Source organism: Patagioenas fasciata, chromosome 2, assembly GCF_037038585.1.
Source record: "Patagioenas fasciata isolate bPatFas1 chromosome 2, bPatFas1.hap1, whole genome shotgun sequence".
NCBI lineage: Eukaryota > Metazoa > Chordata > Aves > Columbiformes > Columbidae > Patagioenas > Patagioenas fasciata.
Window position 1 is genome coordinate 81758249 of NC_092521.1, and position 22665 is coordinate 81780913.

Sequence of the window (22665 nt, forward strand, 5' to 3'; positions counted from 1 at the left end):
ATCACAGAAACATCATCTCCACAAATCATGCAGTCACTGCCACAAAGCACTAAACCTCCACAGTTCAAACTGGAGACTGAGGGATTTTATCATCAGAGAGGGCCAGGAGACAATATGATCAAATGCAATTAATTAGTTCTGACTAAGAGGTTTTTGTTAGGCAGAGGTCATGCACAATAGTCGGCAGTCTATAATCGAAGTGCCATTTTATTATAAGCCTGTTGACACATTCACATGTGTAGTCCCTATTAGTTATAACAATACTGTGACCGGTTGCACATCCCCCTGAGATATAGAGCCTTCAATAGAGCAGCTGATGGCTCCTTAGCACCTTTTATGCCCCACTGTGCCTGTCCTAATTTACACATCTAGGGTGGTCACAAGTTGCTCATAGTTACAATCTCCCCTACTTTGGGGCAGGGTGACTTCACCTCCACCCAGCTCAGGGAGGGGTGGAGGAGGGGACAGTCAGGAGGACTGGGACCCTCAGTCACTTGACAGAGTCCTCATCAAAGGAGGTGTCTAGAGAAGCTGAGAAGCTTCTGGACTATGTCGTAATGCCCACAGCAAGATGTGACCAGGCTATAAAATGGGCTCCCTGCCGAAGGCCCCCTTTGAATGGTCTTCTTGGAGCAGCGAGTCTGTGAACTGGAGCCCTCCTCTTAGCGTAGGACAGTGCCTAATGAGACTCCCCAGGGTTGAGAGCGCCTCATCTCCTCATTTGGGTGAGTGGTTATTTACTGGATATATCCTTGAATGAGTCCTTGCTAACCCAGGCAAGTGTGAGTCCTGGTCTAAGCCAGGCAAGTGTGAGTCCTCCCCTAACTCAGGTGAGTGATTATTTCTTGTGGGTACCCTGTAGTAAGAGACCTCTGGTTTTGTTTCTTGTGAGTGTATAAGTGCATGTTGTGGATTCCCATTATTCTTACGTTATTGTTCCCCAATGATTCCTCAACTGATATCCGAACCTGTATTTTATGCTGTTGGAGTGCTAAATAATTGTATAAACCCTGTTCCTAGTCAGTTTATTAGCTACACTTTTCCAGCAAGAATAAAGTCTGTTTTGGAACTTATTGTCCATCTAAAACTGACTTTGGGATGCCTCTGTGGCAAATATTTAGCCCTAACCTGTGACCCATGCCAGAAGTTGTTCTTAGAGTTCTTTAATGACTCTCAATGTTAAGACTTCAAATAAAAGATGGAGTGAGGGGAGAAAAAAAAAAAAAACACAAAAAACCAAACAACTGAAGATCTTCTTTTACATTTCCTTATATTTCATTCATTAAAAAAAAAAAAAGGGAAACTGTAAAACGGAACAGAAAATTCTTCTGAAAGAGCAGTCTCCAGTGTCATTGTTTCAGTGTCTCCTGAAAAGCATGAATCCTTTTTAAAAACATGGATAAAAAGCATCATTTATGTCAAATAAGTTGTCTTCTGTTTCTCACTTTTCCTTTGTGAAAACATAGAAGATGCTAGCAAAAAGCCAGCAAATCAAATCCAATAAAATAAATATTTTTCTTCACCAGTAGCTATTATCACTCTAGGGGTACTTCATTAACTTTGAGAGAATACACAACTTTTTATTCCGTAACGAAATGCATTGTGGGGAGTAAAAGTATCTTCAATCTGCAATAAATGTGGATTCTTCTAGAAATTCAGACATTTGTGTTACTTTGGAAGCATACGTATGTGGACTTGAGAGTCTAAATAAGTAACAAATTGTGTCAATACCAACCTATTAGAACATAATACTATCCTAATAGGATAGTATTACTTTAATGAAGCCCTGAATTCCACAATACTCCCCTTTCTAGATGTAATCCTGCCTACTACTACAGCATATCATGGCTTTGCATGGACATTTTAGGTGGTCTTCACTGTCTTCAAATTCTATTACTACGAAAGGAAACTGAAATTTTTTATAGCAGCAGCTACCTTCTTGCAGCTGTACATTTATGAGTGATGTTCCCACAACTACCCATGATACTCCTCACAGAAACTGATCACTCAGTCCCCAGCATTACACACAGTTTGTCCTCATTTCGTGTGGCAGGAGCCCACACTTTCCTGGAGGCTGCATCAGAGCAGCGTACAGATAAATCTTAATTCCCTTGCAGCCGTCATTCCTTATCACAGCCCTTCATGGTATTAACCTCCATGCAGAGACCCCTTCTGTGTGCCCTGCTAGTTCCACATATTGGCAATGATGATTTTAACTGGCAAAGGATTCCTCCTGAGTCTCTGCTGTGACAGTAAATTTCATTTAGAGATGGAAGATACTGCTGGCCTGAGTGAACACGTAAGAAAAGAGCACTTTAAGGATACTCTGAATAACAAGAATTAAAAAAGGAACAGCTGAGGTGAGCAGGATAGCAAGACAGTGATGGCATAAAATTGTTGATTAGCTGAGAGACAGTTTTTGTAACTCCACTCTGATCATACATTTCAGAAAACACAAATTAAAATATAAAGCCTAAATTAAACAGCTTAAAAGCAGTAATAACAAAACTATTTTAAAATTTCCAGAAATACTGGAGTTTCGCAGCAACAGTGAGTTGAAATACTCTATAGGAACTGCAGAGCTAAAATACTGAGTTGGCTTTCCTCAATATTGTCAGAGGCTGATTTTAATCTCTTCATTTTGCTGATAAAGGTTAAAAATGCTGGTTGTTCTTCAGTCACAGCTTGGAAAATGAAGCAATTTGAGACTCTGAACTCAGTGATTTTTCTTCCTATCACAAATGATCTATAAGTTTCATTACTCTATGATCTTTGATTCCTCAGGCAGAAATTCTGCTGTATAAAATAAGCCACCTAGAAACTGAAACAAAACCAGGCATGCACAGAATTCCAAACAAACAAAACCATCTCAACACAAGGCCTTATTTCACTTTATCTGGTTAACTGTGCTCTGCCTATATAGCTGCTACCCATTCTTAACTTGCCAGCAGGCGCTATATTAATTCAATTGGTTCACTCTTAAGAGGGAGTACTTTTATTTAAGAAAGCCAACCAAAACCACCCCAAACTCCTCACAATGAAGAACCAAGCAATCCAAACACATGCTGCTGGCAGCATAAGCCATTATCTTTTCATTGGCTACCATGCTGAAAGGTGATTTTAGTTTTCCTTGTATGTTTGTTTTCTTGCTGCACTGGAGGACAGACAAAATGATGTAACTTACTAAATATGAAGCTAAAAATAACTTCAATATTTTTCAAAAAAAGAAAGCTGCAAAATAAGGCTTCTGGATTATAAATTGAGGCAGATTAGCTCAATTCAAAGGTATTTATTGTCCTCATTATTGACGTGTCATCATAAAAAAAAAAGGAAATATTTAACCACTCAGGATGAGATGTTTATTACCATTTACTTTTAATTCACAGTGGCCCCATTCACAATTTGCTGCCATGATTAGTAAAGTAGTTAATTTGATATTCTTTTCAGCTGTTTTTCTCTGAGGACTAATAAAAAATTCAGTAGTTACAAATGTGTAGATGGGTAAGTACAGCAAACTATCTAATGAATAGCAGCACAGGTAAGCAGTGATTACTCCTGAACTGGTCTTGATTTCACAGCCTTTGTCAGATATATTGACCAAGCCACAGAAGAATCACTTTCAAAGAGAAGTCAGAGAAGGTAACAGTATTGAGGACGAAGGCTTCCTAGTCATTAAAATTATAATTTTGGACATAGAAGTTATTTTGTAGTGTAATTGAATTAACTAGAAACAATAGTTTTGCTAAAACAGGAAGACAACTATAAGTAGGCACATTACTGGTGAGGCTTTTTTTTTGTTTGGTTTAGGGTTCAGCATGTTGTGCCATAAAGCAGTTCATGACAACAGGAATCAACTAGCATATGTTAGGACTAAGAAATCTGTTGGTCAGCACCTGAAGTGGCTCCAAGAATTGTGTTTCGAAAGGGAGAAGAAAACACACAATGAAGAAAAAAAATGCAATCCTGAACTTTGCATTTCTAATGAGCACAAAAATAAAACAGATCCAGAAACTACCAAGGGTTCAGACAGTAAATTGTCTTACAAGAGATTGATTTCAAACAGCTGTCTACCTGTTCTGGTGTGCCAATTTGGATGGGCATTTCCCCACCTATGGGAATTTAATCAATGGAACATTAATTACTCATTTTTCCTCGTTTTTCATTAGTGTAGTTATTATAAATGCCATAAAAATTTTAAAATACAGAAAAAAAAAACCCAACAGTTTAATGGAAAGGGCATGAAAAATGAAATGCTAAAAAAATCCCCCAGTTTTGAATCCTCCTTCTTTCTAACTCGGAGTAGAAAACTTGAAACTGTCTTCCAGGTTCTTGCCTTGATTACTGTCTGTTTCAGTGGTGGGAAACTTTCCAACTACATGCCAAAAAAAATCATCTTTCCTTCAAGACCAAAGTTAATCTCTCTCCTTTGTCATTCTTGTAAATACCTTTTTTCATCTACTTATCAGCCTTTTGCCTCCCAGTTTTCTCTCTGAATACAAGGCGAGAAAGGGGATAAAGGAAAAAAAAAAAAAGACATTACCTAAAAAAAAAAAAAAAACTACAAAAGTTTTTTTTTGTTTTTAAGAGAAAATTGTAACAAGACTTCTTGTGTTAAACACTTGTATACAAGTATTAATTCCAAATATTTGAGCGTCTATCTGAAAAAACAACAACAACAAAACTTAACTGAGTATCCAATTACTGACGTTAACAATACACTGAATTGAAACAGCAATATGCATATTGCAAGAATACTAATCTAGAAACAAACATCGTAGCAGCTATTACTCTTATAAAATGCCATTTTTAAATCCTAGAGACCATGGAAAATTATCTGGCTGAATTTGAGGCTACTTATTCCCCACTATAAAAGATTATAGGAATGTTTTATAAAAAATAACACATGTAACAGTATACACAGATGAAACCTTAGTTAAGCTATTCTGTTTCTTCAACAGTTTGTCATAGAAATGATTAAGTGGACCTGTTATGTCCAGTATTTTTTCATAAAAGAAAATTGCTTAATGCACCTTTATAAAACTGTTCTACTTAATCTCACATGCAATAACAGAGCTGACAGAGAAATTCAGAGTTCCCACCATGGCTCCAAGGGCACCACGGGCCCTGACAGTCCCTGCCCTTTCCACTGAGCCTCCTTCAGCCTTCCCAAAGCCCAGGACCCCATTTTAGCCCTTGGGACTGTCAGTCCCTGTGTTAGCAATCAGAACACACAACCACGGGTGTAGTTATATGTGGTGCTTTATTCCAGCACTGGAAACCAGGGGTTCACACCCAAAGCTGGCTTCAACGGTTAGTTTAAGTTACACAGTATTTATACAGGCCGCTCACATACATATTCATATATTCATTAGGATACGTAACAGTTACTCAACATTGATTGCAACATTGATTGCAACATCTTGGAATTACTTTGATCATGCGCAGTATCCTCTGGTGGTCTTTTAGGTGGTCTTCAGGATGAAGTAAGTAGTCTTCATCGCTTCTGTCCTTTTCACCTTTGGGTACTGCACATGCGTACTACTTCTATAGTTATATAACTGCTGACTTCCTCAATCTCCAGAGATACTGTATATACTTCTTCTCATTCTAGGCATATTTGGGCTAAGATAAAAGCTAGGTTGATAAGACAGGAGTATACCCGAATCCCTTATTAGGTAAAACACAATATGCTTGAACATCCTTTCAGGGACAGTTTACAAAACTGATTCATCCTTCCGGGAACATTTTGTAAAACAGATTCTGTTACTAACACCTGCCCCAGCTATAGGAGTCCCTAGTCCTGCTCCTGTCTCTTGTGGTTCTGGCTCACAGACTGGACTTCTTGTGAAGACCCTGGGCCTCTACTGAGGACAGCTTTGTCTCCAGTCCTGCCTCTGGCCTTGCCTCCTGCTGTTCCAGACCAGATCCTGGCCATGGCTCATCACCTTTCCTGTCTGGGACTGCTGACAATCCTGTCACCATCTCCAGCCCAGCCCTGCTTGGGTGCTGCAGGACTGCACCCTGTCCATGATGGCCCTGCCAGTGCTTGTGGGTGCCCTTTGTGCCCAGCTTGTCTTCCCTTCTGGAGCAGCCCTCCTCTTGTTACTCCCAAGCACTCATTGCTCCTTCAGAATATATTATTATATATTTAAATGTAACATGTACAATGGAGTAAAAAGTAAAATGTCTTGGTAATGAAAAGGTACTAATGTACTTAGTACTGGTTTCTAATAGTTCTCTCAAAAGTGGTAAGTGTTTAGGAGCAAGGTGATAAATATGACTACATTACATTTTCTTTAAATTAATATATAGGAAAGAATAATGACCCTGCACATTGATAAGTTAAATTACAATTCTGTCCATGAATTCAGTTTCATCATGATGTCTTCACAAGAATTTGTATCAAGCCTAGAGTTAGCTCCTGATTTTAGCTGAAGCTGAAATCAACTGAATTTATGTTTCAGTACTTATTTGAAGGTGATATTCCACTGGTTCTTCTCTCAATCAGTTGAGAAGTTTTCCTTTTAAACCAGTTATTATTATATGTTCAGGAGGAAGTAAAATGTCAACCCTCTAATTAAAAAAGAAATTGTTCTTGTTGTCTATTGAAAGCTTCATGTTCATTTTATCAAGACTTGACACATTCACTCTAAATATACTGCTCTATTTCTATAGAAGATGATCAACAAAATATTTTAATAAATTTATTTAAAAACTAACACCACAAAATTGTTTTAAAGGCTTACTTCCATCTTTTAAGTTATGATTATTTGAAGCTCTGATTAAAATCCTTTGAAGTCTAATGAAGTCAAGTCTCCTGGTGTTACTTTTATTGAACAAAAGCATAGATGAATAGGTATTTTTTCTTTCTTTTTTTTTTTTTTTTTTTGTTAAATTTAATAAAATGCAGTTATGCAAAGAAGATGCTGGAATAATATTGCACTGCTATCTTGTGACACACATGCATTATTCAACTTATATTTTGAAAATTAACTCAGAATATAAGCCCACTGTGAGAGATATATGATAAAATAGCAGAGGTAACACTTCCAAAGGACAGCCCCTAATGACATTTTTGTCACAAAAGCCAGTTCTATACTCATACAATGTTTGCTCACACAAATGCAATCATTCTTGTAGGTAATTAAAAAAAAAAAAAAAACCTACTTCAAAATTTTACTTGAAGAAATGCAAAAATGCTACACTACTTCTCTCAGGGTGCAAAGGGGAGGATAAGCAGATTTTCTGAACACAGATAGTATATTTAAGGACCAAGCGAAAGAAATGCAGGTACATCTAGAAGTAGGGGCTTCCTTGTTTATTTAACCAACGATCAACATATGAATGTCTCCATGGGCAAATGGCATGCATGTATGCCTGGTTCAAGCAGTTCACGATCCACAGAGACAAAGCAATCTTTTGTAAAGTAAGAACTGCTAACTGAGGAAGTAAACAAAACCAGATCCAACTGCATACAGTTGGGCAGTGCAGTGCTCATGAAGGAGAGAAAGAGCAATGGACAAGTTCATCGAGACAGCACATCTACCATTTTGGAGAAGACAAATCTCACAGCAGTGGAAACTGAGCTGTTGATAGAGCTGCTCCACTGGAAGACAGGTACATGTTGAACATCAAAGATAAACCCCCAAAAGTTACCTTTCTTCTATTTTTTTAAAAAGTAATTTCTTATTTGTCTACCACTCTATTACTTAGTGAAAGAGACAAACAAGAGACAAAAAGGTGAAGCTATACATGAAGTAACATTAAACACAGTGTTGAATCTGGAAATAATGAGATTCTTCACAGTATTTCAACTGAAATAGTGATATATATTGAAACACACTATATTTTCATCCAGAAACTGACAGCGTCTCTCATACTCTTCCTGTTATGACTCTTCAGAGGAAATTCAACAATTCTGTTTCTTGCTGTAAAGGGAACTACAATCAAGCCTTTCATATTCATCTGTACCAGATAGTCCCTACGCTACCCTTTACATATTTGCACTGCTGCACTCTCCTGTCCCACGAGCCGGCCTGTTGGATTGTGCTGGCTGAACTGACTGCAGCCTGTGAACCCACCGTGCTGGGGTGAGGGTCAGGCAGGTGACCCCAATGCTGCACTGGAGCTGTTGGCATGTTGATGAAGTGAGCTGTGGACTGAAAGTAATTCCATAAAAAGGACTATTTCTCAACTGTACACTTATACTTTGACTTCTTACATGTTGCAGGAGGTCATGCAAATGCAACGTATGAAGGCAGAGTGATCCATAGTTCTTACTGTCCCATGGGTCAGGTGCTCATTTGTCATGTGGCCATTAATGCAGAAGAAGGGGCATGGTCTGCATTTACTGAGTGTGCTATGGTTTGTTTTTTTCAAAGCAAGAAGCAGTTAAACCACAGACTCTATTCTGGTCACTAGAGTCACCAAGAAAGAGAGTTGCCTCAGAGGTTAGAAAGTGTAAAATTATGTATATTACACTATGTCCCTTTCAGTGCAACCTCTACCATTAAACTAATTAATCAATTAGATAAATTAATGATAGGTAAGGAGCAAACTCTTCCAAAACTAATTAATTACAGATATATATTTGGTAAATTTATCTGTTGAGCTTTTAATCAAGTGTAAAAGTGAAGTTCACTAAATTTCAGTATTCACAAAGTCATCCATTTTGGCAATTTACAACCATGTGGCACTATGTAAAGAATGGATCTTTTCGAATTTAGGTATATGACAAACTACAAAACAAGAACAAAGACTGATAATACAATGCGGTGTTCTTAAAACAGAAAAGATCTCTTCCAATGTTTGTCCTATTATTTTTCATCTTTAAAAATATTGTGTTGAAATCTCATTCCTAGGTTTTTGTTATGACCATAAAATTGTCAGCTAAAGATGGAAAAAAAAAGGTAATTCTCTTAAAACTATAAACATCCTCTGCACCTGTGTAAGACTATAGTAAGGAATAACTACTGTCAGATGTTCAGGGCCTGTTTTAGGGGGCATTTTTTTTTACTTTGTTTGTAAGAACTTCAATCTATTAAGAAACCAACAGAGCAACAACCCATTTCATGTAATATACTATCTAGCTCACTCAGGAGTAACATCAGTTCTAACACTTATTTCCATAGTTTCCATAAAAGCTGGGAGGTGAGACAAGCCATATAGGAAAGACCAATAATACATATAGTACTGTGAAAATGAATAATACAGGATGGTTTCAGAAGGTAATGGTTGGGAGCAGCTTGTAATGCATCCATCAACCACATGTAGTTCTAGAGCTGAAATCTCTTCCAAATATCAGTGATCTATTAATTTCTCACTCTACAGAAATATTGGCAGATCTTTTTTTATTTTAACTCATGTACATCTTCGCTTATGAATAACTCATCTATTTAGAAATTTATTGGGATTTTTTACCTGTGACAGTGACAATTTCACATGCTGTCAAAAGAAATATTTTCATTCACTTGAAATGTGATATATTTCTCAGAAAGTACCCTATCTGAAAAGTGTAAACAAGACAGTTGTTTATGGGTGTTTTTGGTAATACACTAAAACATGGCTACCACCTTTGCTGAAACTCACAGTATTTAGCATCTCAATAATAACTACAAAGGCAAATTTTTGCTAATTTTAAAACTCACCATAAAAAATTAAGAAGGTAATTATTCAATTTCCAAAGCAATATCTAGGCAAGTACCTTTTAATGAACAAATATAACTTCTAATATGTGGAATATATTTTAAGATTCTTCAACTGTGAAGTATAATCGTCTTCTGGGGACATGCTTCATTATTTCTTGATACTCAATGTTAACAAAATGAAAGGACAGAAGAAAGAGCTTTTTCAAATACATTGCAGATAAAACTAACACCAGAGGCAATGTAGGCTCACTGATGAATGAGGTGGGTGTCCTGGTGGCAGAAGATACAGAGAAGGCCGAGTTACTGAATACCGCCTTTGTCTCTGTCTACACTGCCAGAGGCTGTTCTGAGGAGTCCTGTACCCCTGAGGCCCCAGAGGAAGTCAGGGCAATGGAGGAGTTTGCTTTAGTTGATGAGAACTGGGTTAGGGAGAAGTTAAGCAACCCATGGGTCCAGATGAGATGCACCCACAGGTGCTAAGGGAGCTGGCTGACGTCATTGCTAGGTCACTCTCCATCTTCTTTGCCAAGTCTTGGGAAACAGGAGAGGTGCCTGAGGACTGGAGGAAAGCAAATGTCACTCCTGTCTTCAAAAAGGTCAAGAAAGAGGACCTGGGTAACTATAGACCGGTCAGCCTCACCCCCATCCCTGGAAAAGTGATGTAACAACTTATCCTTGATGCCATCTCAAGGCATATCAAGGACAAGAGGGTCATTAAGGGCAGTCAACTTGGCTTCACCAAGGGAAAGTTGTGCTTGACCAACCTCATTGCCTTTTATGAAGACATAACGAAGTGGATAGATGTTGGCAGGGTGGTGGATGTGGTCTACCTTGACTTGAGTAAGGAATTTGACAGTCTCCACAGCATCCTTACAGCTAAACTGAGGAAGTGTGATCTGGACAATCGGGTAGTGAGGTGGACTGGGAACTGGTTGAAGGAAAGAAGCCAGAGAGTCGTGGTCAATGGGCCAGAGTCTAGTTGGAGACCTGTATCTGGTGGAGTCCCCCAAGGGTCAATACTGGGGCCAGAATTATTCAATATATTCATCAATGACTTGGATGAGGAAATAGAGTGTACTATCAGCAAGTTTGCTGATGACACCAAGTTGGGAGAAGTGGCTGACACTCCAGGAGGCTGTGCTGCCATCCAACAAGACCAGGACAGGCTGGAGAGTTGGGTGGGGAAAAATTTAATGGAATATAACAACGGCAAGTATAGAGTCTTGAATCTGGGCAGGAAAAAAAACAGGTTCACAGTATCACAGTATCACAGTATATTTGGGATTGGAAGGGACCTCAAAAGATCATCTAGTCCAATTTCCCTGCTGGAGCAGGAACGCCTAGGTGAGGTCGCACAGGAATGTGTCCAGGTGGGTTTTGAATGTCTCCAGGGAAGGAGACTCCACAACCTCCCTGGGTAGCCTGTTCCAGTGCTCTGTCACCCTCACTGAGAAGAAGTTCTTTCTCAAATTTAAGTGGAACCTCTTTTGTTCCAGCTTGATCCCATTGCCCCTTGTCCTATCATTGTTTGCCGCTGAGAAGAGCCTGACTCCATCCTCGTGGCACTCACCCTTTATATATTTATAAACATTAATAAGGTCACCCCTCAGTCTCCTCTTCTCCAAACTAAAGAGCCCCAGTTCCCTCAGCCTTTCTTCATAAGGGAGGTGCTCCACTCCCTTAATCATCTTTGTTGCCCTACGCTGGACCCTCACCAGCAGTTCCCTGTCCTTCTTGAACTGAGGGGCCCAGAACTGGACACAATATTCCAGATGGGGTCTCACCAGGGCGGAGTAGAGGGGAAGGAGGACCTCTCTCGATCTACTGACCACCCCCCTTGTAATACACCCAAGGATGCCATTAGCCTTCCTGGCCACAAGGGCACAGTGCTAGTTCATGGTCATCCTGTTGTCCACCAGGACCCCCAGGTCCCTTTCCCCTACACTGCTCTCTAATAGGTCGTTCCCCAACTTATACTGGAACCTGGGGTTGTTCCTGCCCAGATGCAGGACTCTACACTTTCCCTTGTTAAATTCCATCAGGTTATCCCCTGCCCAACTCTCCAGCCTGTCCAGGTCCCGCTGGATGGCAGCACAGCATTCGGGCATGTCAGCCACTCCTCCCAGCTTAGTGTCATCAGCAAACTTGCTAATAGTACACTCAATTCCCTCGTCTAAATCGTTAATGAATATATTGAATAATATTGGCCCCAGTACTGACCCCTGAGGCACTCCACTAGATACTGGCCTCCAACTGGACTCCGCACCATTGACCACCACTCTCTGGCTTCTCTCTTTAAGCCAGTTTTTAACCCACCTCACTGCTCTATTGTCTAGACCACACCTCCTCAATTTAGCTGTGAGGATGCTGTGAGGGACTGTGTCAAAGGCTTTACGGAAGTCAAGGTAGACCACATCCACCACTCTGCCATCATCCATCCACCTTGTTACATTCTCATAAAAGGCTATGAGGTTGGTCAAGCATGACTTACCCTTGGTAAAGCCATGCTGACTGCCCCTAATGACCCTCTTATCCCTGATATGCCTTGAGATGACACCAAGGATAAGCTGTTCCATTACTTTCCTGGGGACAGAGGTGAGGTTGACTGGTCTATAATTACCCGGGTCCTCCTTCTTGCCCTTTTTGAAGACTGGAGTGACATTTGCTTTCGTCCAATCCTCGGGCACCTCTCCCATTTCCCAAGACTTGGCAAAAATGATGGAGAGCGGTCTAGTGATGACTTCAGCCAGCTCCCTCAGCACCCGTGGATGCATCCCATCTGGACCCATGGATTTATGGATGTGCAGACTATTTAATTGTTCCCTAACCCAGTCCTCATCGACTAAAGCAAACTCCTCCATTAACCTGGCTTCATCCGGGGTCTCAGGGGTACAGGGTTCCCCAGGACAGCCTCCAGCGGAGTAGATAGAAACCAAGAAGGCATTCAGCAATTCTGCCTTCTCTGTGTCTTCTGCCACCAGGGCACCCACCTCATTCATCAGTGGGCCTACATTGCCTCTGGTAATAGTTTTATTTGCTATGTATTTGAAAAAGTTCTTGCTGTCCTTGACCCCAGGTTCCAGTATAAGTTGGACAATGACCTGTTAGAGAGCAGTGTAGGGGAAAGGGACCTGGGGGTCCTGGTAGACAGCAGGATGACCATGAGCCAGTACTGTGCCCCTGTGGCCAAGAAGGCCAATGGCATCCTGGGGTGTATTAGAAGGGGGGTGGTTAGTAGGTTGAGAGAGGTTCTTCTTCCCCTCTACTCTGCCCTGGTGAGTCCGCATCTGGAATATTGTGTCCAGTTCTGGGCCACTCAATTCAAGAATGACAAGGAATTGCTGGAGAGAGTCCAGTGCAGGACAACAAAGATTATCAAGGGACTGGACCATCTCCCTTATGAGGAAAGGCTGAGGGAGTTAAGTTTCTTTAGCTTGGAGGAGACTGAGGGGTGACCTGATCAATGTTTATAAATATATAAAGGGTGAGTGTCACAAGGATGGAACCAGTCCCTTCTCAGTGACAACCAACAGTAAGACAAGTGGTAATGGGTTCAAACTGGAACATAAGAAATTCCACTTACATCTGAGATGAAACTTCTCAGTGAGGGTAACAGAACACTGGAACAAGCTGCCCAGGGGTGTTGTGGAGTCTCCTTCTCTGGAGGCATGCAGAACCAACCTGGACCCCTTCCTGTGTAGCCTCATCTAGCTGTTCCTGCCCTGGCAGGGGGATTGAAGGAGATGATCCTTTGAGGTCCCTTCTAATCCCAAACATTCTGTGGTTATGTGATTTCACGAAATATCTCCTGCAATTCTGAGACTGTTTTGGCAGGTGAGGAAAAATGATTGAAAACTTCAGTTACAGAACGTTCTAGATCAAATGATGAGTTATCTCTATTGTACTTCACTGTACTGTGCAGTACAGAAATTGAGCAACTAATCTCACTTCATTAAAATTCTTCAGTAATTTATAGAACAATTTCTCACAAAGTCAAATATATCAGCTTGATACTTTGATTTTAAATCTTTCTCATATTTTCAAACATTGTCCATGCTTTCACTGCTGTCTTGAAATTCTTCAGCCATATTCCAACACAAAATAATCTCTAATGTTTTTATACTTTGCTGGAAGAGCCAGCAATGTGAAAGAAAAGTACACTCTTTTTCAACCAAATCTCTCATAATTTTTATAACTAAAAGAGGAACTAACTTGTTGCTCTTATGACATGAAGCAGCTCCTCTCACATCCACCACCACCACCAGAAGGTATTTTTTTATAGGTGAATGTCAGAAGAAAACCTAGTTGTTTTGCACCTTAATCAAACAATCTGTTTCAGTCACTGTGGATCACCCTATTGCATGTTTTTTTTGTATCTGCAGATGGTACCTTATTTTTTGTATTTTCACATTTCTTACAATTACAGTTTTCACCATTTTCCATCTTAAAAGATATCAGAATTATTTTGATTACCTAATCCCATCTTAGAGTACAAAATGCAGACTTCTTCAAGAAAAAACACAGGAAAAGCCTTACAGAAGCTACTGTTTTCTTAACTGATCCACGCAAAATCTTTTTCCCAATAATTAAAAAAAAAAAAAAAAGAAAGAAATGTCTTATAAATACATTTTAGGAGTTAAAAGTAGAGGGGAGAGAGGGAAGCCAGATGGAAAGAATATTGAGGAAGGAATGGTTCACCTGGATATGCAACCTAACCAACCAAAACTGAGTAACCTTTGGACTCAACTTTAGTTTAGAATCACAGTGCTGAACATCTTTTCTGTGGTAGGACAATGTAAACCATATTGTATGCCAGTATTCCATCACACAAATACTTAGCTGTGCAAAGCATGCAGTATAAAATAAAAAGCCTGATTATAAAAGGCAATCCTAATTACTGTTCTTGATGGAATAAATATACTGAAAACACACTTCAAATGAATTTTTCTTTTCATTTAAGGTTTGAAAACACTTCTTGAAGTTTCTGATGACACAAAGGAACCTTTGGTTTTACAGCTACTTTTGAAGCAGTATTTTGAGGTCTAGGACACAAGGTGATCTAAACATTTGCAAGTGATTCTTGGGAATCAGCAAAGTAGCTCACATTCATTTACTCAAAAGTCCTTCAGAATAGATAAAATATTACAGTAGCCTCCTCCATTATTCCTAGTTCTTTGCATTATGAGCTAGCTTTTTCAGTTTACAAGCAATGTGTCCAGTTTATGGTATACATCAATCTCCACCAATTCTGGAGAGAGTCCTTCACCTCACTCTTTCTTTGATACTCTCACCAAGTCCCTATCTCAAGCTCAAATGAAGCTCACTTCTCAATTCTGTTGCATGGTTTAAACCCCCTCCTACATTCTCCTCAGTGCCTGGAAAACATTCAGATCATGGAACAGTGATACAGCATAGCATCTTCATTGATATGCTGCTGAACCTGAAAAAAAGTTTGCAAAGAATTCTGATAAGACCTTCACCTAGGATCTTCTAGTCTGGTAGAAAGAGTTGACTTGCTATCCACATTTTACATTCATCTCGTGCACACACTACTCACTGAGCTTGGTGTCTTTACATAAGAAAGCATTGGTTGGTTATGTATGTATTATTCTGCCAGAAGTTGTTTTCCTGGCATACCCTGTCCTTCCAAGGTAAAAAGTGGTACTCAGAGAAAAAATGAAACAAAACAACAAGTAAAACATGAAAGTCACTGTCACAAATTTATTTCAGAAGTAAAAATTGTTTGGTTTTGGAAATGCTAAATTAGAACATTCTATTACACTTCAACCTTTGTATTTTCTAATATAAGAAATCCCACACTGATGTTGCCACTAAACAAAATTCTAGTTAACCAGTTCCTATTTTCCCCTTTTCCTAACTCACCCATCTTATTGTCAGTATTTGAAGAGTTTCAGATCATTTCCCAGCTATATCTGATATTCACAACTCCTTTTCTGCTGTCTGTCTTGTCTAATACAGATTATTTCTTCCTTTCCAAGGGCCAACAAACCAGATAGTTTAATCACATTATGTCCAGAATTTCTTGCTATTGATTTTGTATATTTCTGTGTGAGTTAGGATTGTAACAGTTTCTTTCAGAATATCCTCACTCCTTGCAACAAGACAACTAAACAAAATGTAACTCTTGCAGGGCTGAAATTATGGCAACAGATTATTTTATGCTGCTTGCTACAATCTGAAGAAACATGAATACAAAAAGAAAAGGTGCCCCTTTTTAATGTATTTACATTCATTATAATGTGTAAAAATGTTTCAAAGACAGTTTTATTGCATTATATTGATACTGATACAGTTATATTTGACATTAGTACTCAGTGTGTGTACAGGTGAGTCTGCTAGGACTTCCTTTGTATGCAAAGGGACTTAAAATTTATAACATTTGTCTCATTAAGAAAATTAATGTTCTATAACAGACGATTAAGTAATGAGATCAGATTACCTTGTAATAGTAAAGATCCTTATACTATTTACATTAACATTTAAAGCAACAGAAAAAGAAATGGAATTTGCACGTTAAAATATTCAATAAATGTCATGTAAAGTAGTGGCAGGTTATCATACATCTCAGTCAATGTGGACATCTTGTTTACAAACTTCTTTCAGCCTTAAACTAAAGTATTTTCAACAGACAGGTATAAAACCACAAAGAAAGTCATTATTAGTACTGTATTCCTTCTGCTTAAGTGAAGTAGGGAGTGGTATCTCTATTTTCAGTTGTCATCAGTGATAAACACATCACCTTGAGGACTTGCTTCTGTCCTTAGTTAGTCTGAATTAATTTATACTCAAGAAGTATTAGTTTAGACATATTTTAGGTCATATTATGTTATAAAATAAATACTTGTTGCTTCTTACATGAATGGTGCCTTATTATGCATAAAAGTAATTTCTAATAGTAGATTCCTGTCTACTTTCTCAAGTGAAAGGCTGCATAAAACATCCAGGTAAATTAGGAAAGCCTGCAGAGCCCACAAAGTGGCAGCTGGCCATCGGAAGAGCACTGCTTCACTCAGTAGACTTCCCAGTGGTTCTCAATGGATTTTTCACTATCTTTCCTTTAGAATAATTGGCTTTTGAGTTGATGTGCTGCTCCTAGGCAATTGCCCTGTAAATAGAGGAAGAGTTATTCTATTCTGCCATCATTAATACTGGTAAGGATTTAAGTGGCTGAGCTTTCAGTGAAAGAGAGAACAGTGAGTGGGAAGAAATTGTGCTTCTTTCAGATATTTAATAACCAAAGGAAACCAAACTCTGACCTTGATGGTCAGTAAATATATCACAATGCCTATAATTTCTGTTTCTCTTGCATATTTAGCTTTATGGAATATATACTGCCGAGTTTAATTATATTTCAAAGCATTACCAAAGCTACAAAATTCAATGAGATTATATTCTACTTTGATGACCTGTGACATACTGATTTCTGCTAGCCACTAGACCCCCACTCAGTTACTCTATCACTCCCTCTTCTAAACAGGACAGGGGAAGAAAATAAGATGAAACCGCTTACCAGTTACTGTGACAGGCAAAACAGACTCGGCTTGGGGAAAGATATTTTGACTTACTGCCAGTTAAAATAGAATGGGATGGTGAGAAACAAAGACAAAAGCTAATGCATCACCCAACACTCCCCTTTTTTTTACCCTTGTTCACCTTCACTCCTCTACCTCCTCCCCCTGAGTGATGCACAGGGATGGGGAATAGGAAGTTGTGGTCAGCCCACACGAGCTCCCCTCTGACACTCCTTCCTCCTCACACTTTTCCCTGCTCCAGCCTGGGCCCTTCCCAGGGGCTTCAGGGAAACACCTGTCCCAGTGGGGTCTCTCCCCAGAGCCACAGGGGAATCTCTATGGGGGCGCCGGGAGCAACTCCTCCTCCTCCTGCTCTCCACTTGGGGCTGGCAGGGCTGTTTCTCACGTGGTTTCCCTCAGCCCTGGCTGCTGGGGAGCGTTTTGCACTTTCTTCCCCAGACTTTCCCCGAGGCGCCTGCCCGTGGCTGAGGGGCTCAGCTGTGCCCTATACTGGGGCCGGTGGAGCCGCTGGAGTGACTGTGTCCGGCATGGGGCACCCCAGTTGCTCCTCACAGAATAAATCCCTCTAAATAACATTTTGCTTTTGAAATTAAAATTCTAGTAACAGACCAAAGCAGTAATTGTCAGTGAGCTGAAAACTTGAGGAAGTGGACATAAACTTTCTGTGTCCCTGGGTTATTTATCAGAGTACAATAGCCCCACTAAATAAGAACTAAATAACAATTTATTTGCATAAGAGTGGTGTTTTTACCACAATAAACACTAGATTTTGTCTATGTTTCAAGCTACCCAATTGACTTTTGGTTCTCAGGTTAGCAACCCAGCACTTTAGCTTCCAACAGCATTTTTCTTTTCTCTAGCTATTTTCTATTGATACTTGCCTTTCAACAAGCCTTCGATCTTCTCTTGATATCAATAACATCTACTTCCAAAGTTATTAAAGTATTTTTAAAATACTAAAGAAAAGCAAGTTCAACATCTATTTACCTTCTTAGCTGTTCATATATATAGTATTCTTACCACTATCTGTCAAGAACTTATTTTTCAATGTGTCTGTATGCCTTAAGATGAATGTAGAAATTAAATACATTTTCAAAAGAACAGTTTGGGTGACTGTGGAAAATGCACTCCCCACCCTGCCAAAAGCAACAGAAAATTCTAGGGTGACGGAGCACTTACGGTCATGCATATACCCCTTGGAAAAAAACAGGGCCTGTAAACAATGGAATGCCTTGGTTTAGAGAAGTTTCTGGACCACTACCATAAACGATCACAGTATAGATTCAACTAGGATATAAATGGAGCGTGCCAGAGACCCCCGCTGATCTAGTCTTCTTCGGAGCAGTGGGTATGCAAAGACTTTCCTCCTTAGACTGGCCTTCTAAAAAACATTCTTTCAGGACCTTGCCAACCTTGTAAGTGATCTAGATACCATCGAGAATGCTCACTTTGACACAGAGTGGGAAGATGCACATTTTGAATCATCAGTCTAAGGTTTTGGAATCTAATCCCTTGAGGTTGAGTTGGTTGTGTAGCAATTGAACTCCTAACTGGTATCCGAACCTGTGTACTATAATGTTGTTGGAGTGCTGAATAATCTCGAATAAACCCCATTTCTAGCTGGTTTTCTACCTAACAGTTCTGGTTAGAATAAAGTCTGTTTAGAGCTTATCATCTGTCTAAACTAACTTTTGGGGTGCCTCCGTGACAGTGACCAACTCAAACAAGACACAAAAGTTAGCAGAAGTGGCTGGAGCATTTCTGTCCATATATATAACTTTGGAAAAAAAGGTAATCCTCAGAGCTGCTTCCTGACAATAAAACTCTACCCACCTCTGTAATATTCGGCTTACAAGGTGGTCACAGAGACACTGAAAAACTTCTTATCTTTTGGAGTTCTTTGAGTTGGGTTATTGCTATACCTGCACCAGTACTCAATCTATGTACAAGGCCATATTTACTGTTTCTATACATTTAGATATTTAAGCATACTAAACACAGTAGACCCAATGTAGTGGATCTATCACACTGCAAATTGCACATAACTCACCTCGTAGAGAGATTTACAGTATGCAAATATTTAAATTTCAGCCAGTATGATATTCTGCATCCATAATGACAAATAGAAATTCTTTTAGTCTATGATGACAGATGTCCATTTCTACTAAAATGATACTTAACTGAGATATTACTTTCCTGAATATGTTGAAAGAAATTTATTAAGAAACTTTTATGAATAAAATAGGACAAACTCAAAATCACACTGACTCATTAAGACGGAGGACACGAAGAGCAGGACTTGCTTAGCAGCATCGCAGGAAAAGGAACCTCTCTGGTCATGAAGCACAGTCTGTTCTATTGATTAAAAACCTATGTTTTCAAACCACTTGACTGATTAGTCTTTATTTTCATATTTAAGTTGCTTTAGAACCTTACTCTTAATTTTAAACTTTAGCTTATTCCTGTCCAATACAGAATATTTGCTCACTGTATTTCTTCTCTTACACTCAGGATATGAAAGGAGAGTAATTATTTTGCCCTTTTGCTGTAATTTTTCTAGGCTGCATAACTGAAGTCTCAACTGGAAAGGAAGACATCCTCCTCATCTGATTATCAACTTCACAACTTCATCTCTCCTGAATATAGGGTCAGTAACACATTACTTGGACAGACAGGTAAGCATTGTCTTTATCCACCTATATCTGCTGATAAAACTCCCTTTTAAAGAGGAGGATTTACATTTTTTTCCTTATTTCATTACACTTCAATTGCTTCAACCCTCAAGGTCATAATTTTTCAAATGATATCTTAAGCCACATTTCTAGTCAAAATGTTTCAAAATTTCATGTCAACATTCATATTCACACTTCTTGTTTTGGAGACAAAGTAATTAAAGAAAATATTAATGAAGTCCTAAATAAAGAACAACAGTATTAACTTCTCTACAGACAAATATTTCTTCTTTAAACATAACGCATTGCCTCAGCTTTAGCTACTTCTAAATTGGTGTCACTAATTTTTTCCTATTATGCTGTCCTGGTTTGGACTAGAACAGAATCAATTCTCCTTTCAGTAATTTTCACTCTCACTTAGGTTTCTTCCAAGTAACTGCACTTTCTGAAGTTGACTACATGTTTTTCAGACAATGTCTGCTTTTAGAATTGATAACACTTGGTGTTTATAGTTGTTACCAATTTAACAGTAAGATTGGTATGTAAGAAGTCCCATGTTTATACTTATTCCTGTAGGAACAAAAGTCACTGCTAAGTCTCTTATGTTCCACAAGAGATAGTGTGTTAAAGGGTCGTACCTCTAGGGTAGAATAACTGGAATAACTGACCCAAAATTGATTGACATTGTATTCCATCCCATACAAGTCATACTCAGTTTAAGGCGATCATGGGGATCGTTGTCTCTTCTTTCACAGACAATGTCCGAGGAGGAGTCGTCCATTCTTTTGCCTTCAACCCTAATCCTGATCTGAGCATTCCTGAATCTGGTTCCCATCTGTTGCCGAGTCCAGTCTGGAACTTCCCAGTGCCCACTTTGCAACATCAGTGATACAAACTTCCATGGCATGCAATTCTGCGACCATCATTTGAGAAGCCCAATATTTGTTTTGTATATTTTTCGTTATTTCTATTATCATCATCAGTATTCACTGTTATTGTTTTATTAAAGCTGTTTTTATTTTCCAACCCATAAATTACTCTCCCTTTTCTTCTTTCCCTTTCTCTTCTGGGGAGAGAAAGTGAGTACAAGCCCTTACTTTTGACTTCCAGCTCAGCCTGAAACAGTGCTGGGTGCATTGTATCAAGTGCATTGCTGGAGACACAATCTCTAGAATTTCCTTTTAGTTAGAAAATAAGTCAACTTTGTGTAAATCCTGGCTATATATAACTTGAAACAGGAGATATGACAAACTGCCCACTGAGACTTCATATTATTGCTTCCAGTTATATCTGACATTTTTGTTTACATTCACATTTAGAGAAATTTTTAAAATTTTGAACAGATGAAAGAAGTCTTTCTGAACAGTTCAAAATGGATATTTTCTTCCCATAGTCTTTGAATTTTTGTCACAGAAACACACTAAAATCTATTAAATATAAAGGAAAATGCCATCATATTGAATATCTGCTATTTGCAATATTAATTTTCTAGAAGAGGGCTTAAATTTCTTTCAGATATTTCATAGTTGGACACAAATATCTTATAAGGTCTTAAAATTATTTTTCCTCATTAATGTAGCTGCTACATCAATGAAAAAAAAAAAATCAAGTCCAACGTAAAAGTAAAATGCTTAATGATGGCATGTATTTATTTCAATCTGTAAATTAATTTCATAATTGTCACATAAAACCATATTTGGACTTGACTAGGGACTATCCAGTGGTGATTATTAGACAGTAATGGAGTATTGCATTAAAGCTTGGCACAGTCATAAGGGACAGAGAAAGACTAAAAATTCTACAGAGATAATAGGTAATTTGTAGGAATATGTATCCATTTGGATTCCCTTGGAAGTTTCCCAGTCGACAGTCAAACCACTGAGTTCAAAACCAATACCACTTAAATTGGAAGATGAAAGTAAACAAATACAACCTGATGTATCAAAGTAAAGTGTTGTCTTCAGTCACTTTTGCTTTTCATCCTTGTTGTACTTTACAGATCTTGCTGAATAGCAAAAGTATTATTATTTTTTTGTAAAAGACAGCATTAAAATACCTTACACTAGAATTAGAGCTCAATAAATCTTTTCAAACAAAGCAAAATAAGATAAACTAACCTGCTTCCAAAAGTAATTACATGCTAAAATATGCATGAATTTTGCTGATTTTTCTCAACTGTGAGCAAAGGCATGAATAAGCTTTGGCATAACATTGGGTCAAAAAAAAAATCAAGTTATTGTTCTATTAAAATACATTATATATATTATATATGTATATATATATAAACAAGGAACAGGTATGTTACTCATCCCTTTTATAGCACTGATCACACCATTAACAGAGAAACCCACAAAATGCTGATAGCTTCTTAATTTATGAAAAGACTAATCAAATATCTGGAGCACAAAGCACTAAAATAGTCAATATAGCAAAAGACATTCCAAAACCCAGCACTTTTGCAGTTGCTATCTTTTGCAATGTATGCTGAAGGACACACAATGGGTTTTGGTGGGGAGACATTTTGGCTTGTTTTCATGCCATAGTCTTGCAAGTGCTTGGAAGTAAAGAAGTGAAGAAATCATTGCATAACACTGAAGCTAGCGGACATATAGTATTGCCACTCAGAGAAAGTAACATAGACAGGACTGACACAGGAGAATCCAGAACACCTTTATAAATATTTCAGTTAAAAAACGGACTGAAGGTCACCAAAAAAAAAAAAAAAAACAAACCAGACATCCCCTAATGAATAACCACCCAGAAAAAGAGGCACTGAATCTGTACATGACAATT

General features: G+C 38.6%; 1 protein-coding gene and 1 long non-coding RNA gene across 2 annotated transcripts in view; one reads left to right on the plus strand and one right to left on the minus strand.

The window, feature by feature from the left end:
• CDH18 (cadherin 18) overlaps positions 1-22665 on the minus strand; it is a 560106-nt gene that overhangs the window by 359054 nt on the left and 178387 nt on the right. The gene's annotated exons all lie outside the window — the stretch shown is intronic.
• On the plus strand, positions 647-20890 carry LOC139827392 (uncharacterized). The gene is made up of 3 exons (XR_011737922.1): positions 647-725; positions 19761-19875; positions 20628-20890. It is a non-coding gene; the product is annotated as an uncharacterized lncRNA (long non-coding RNA).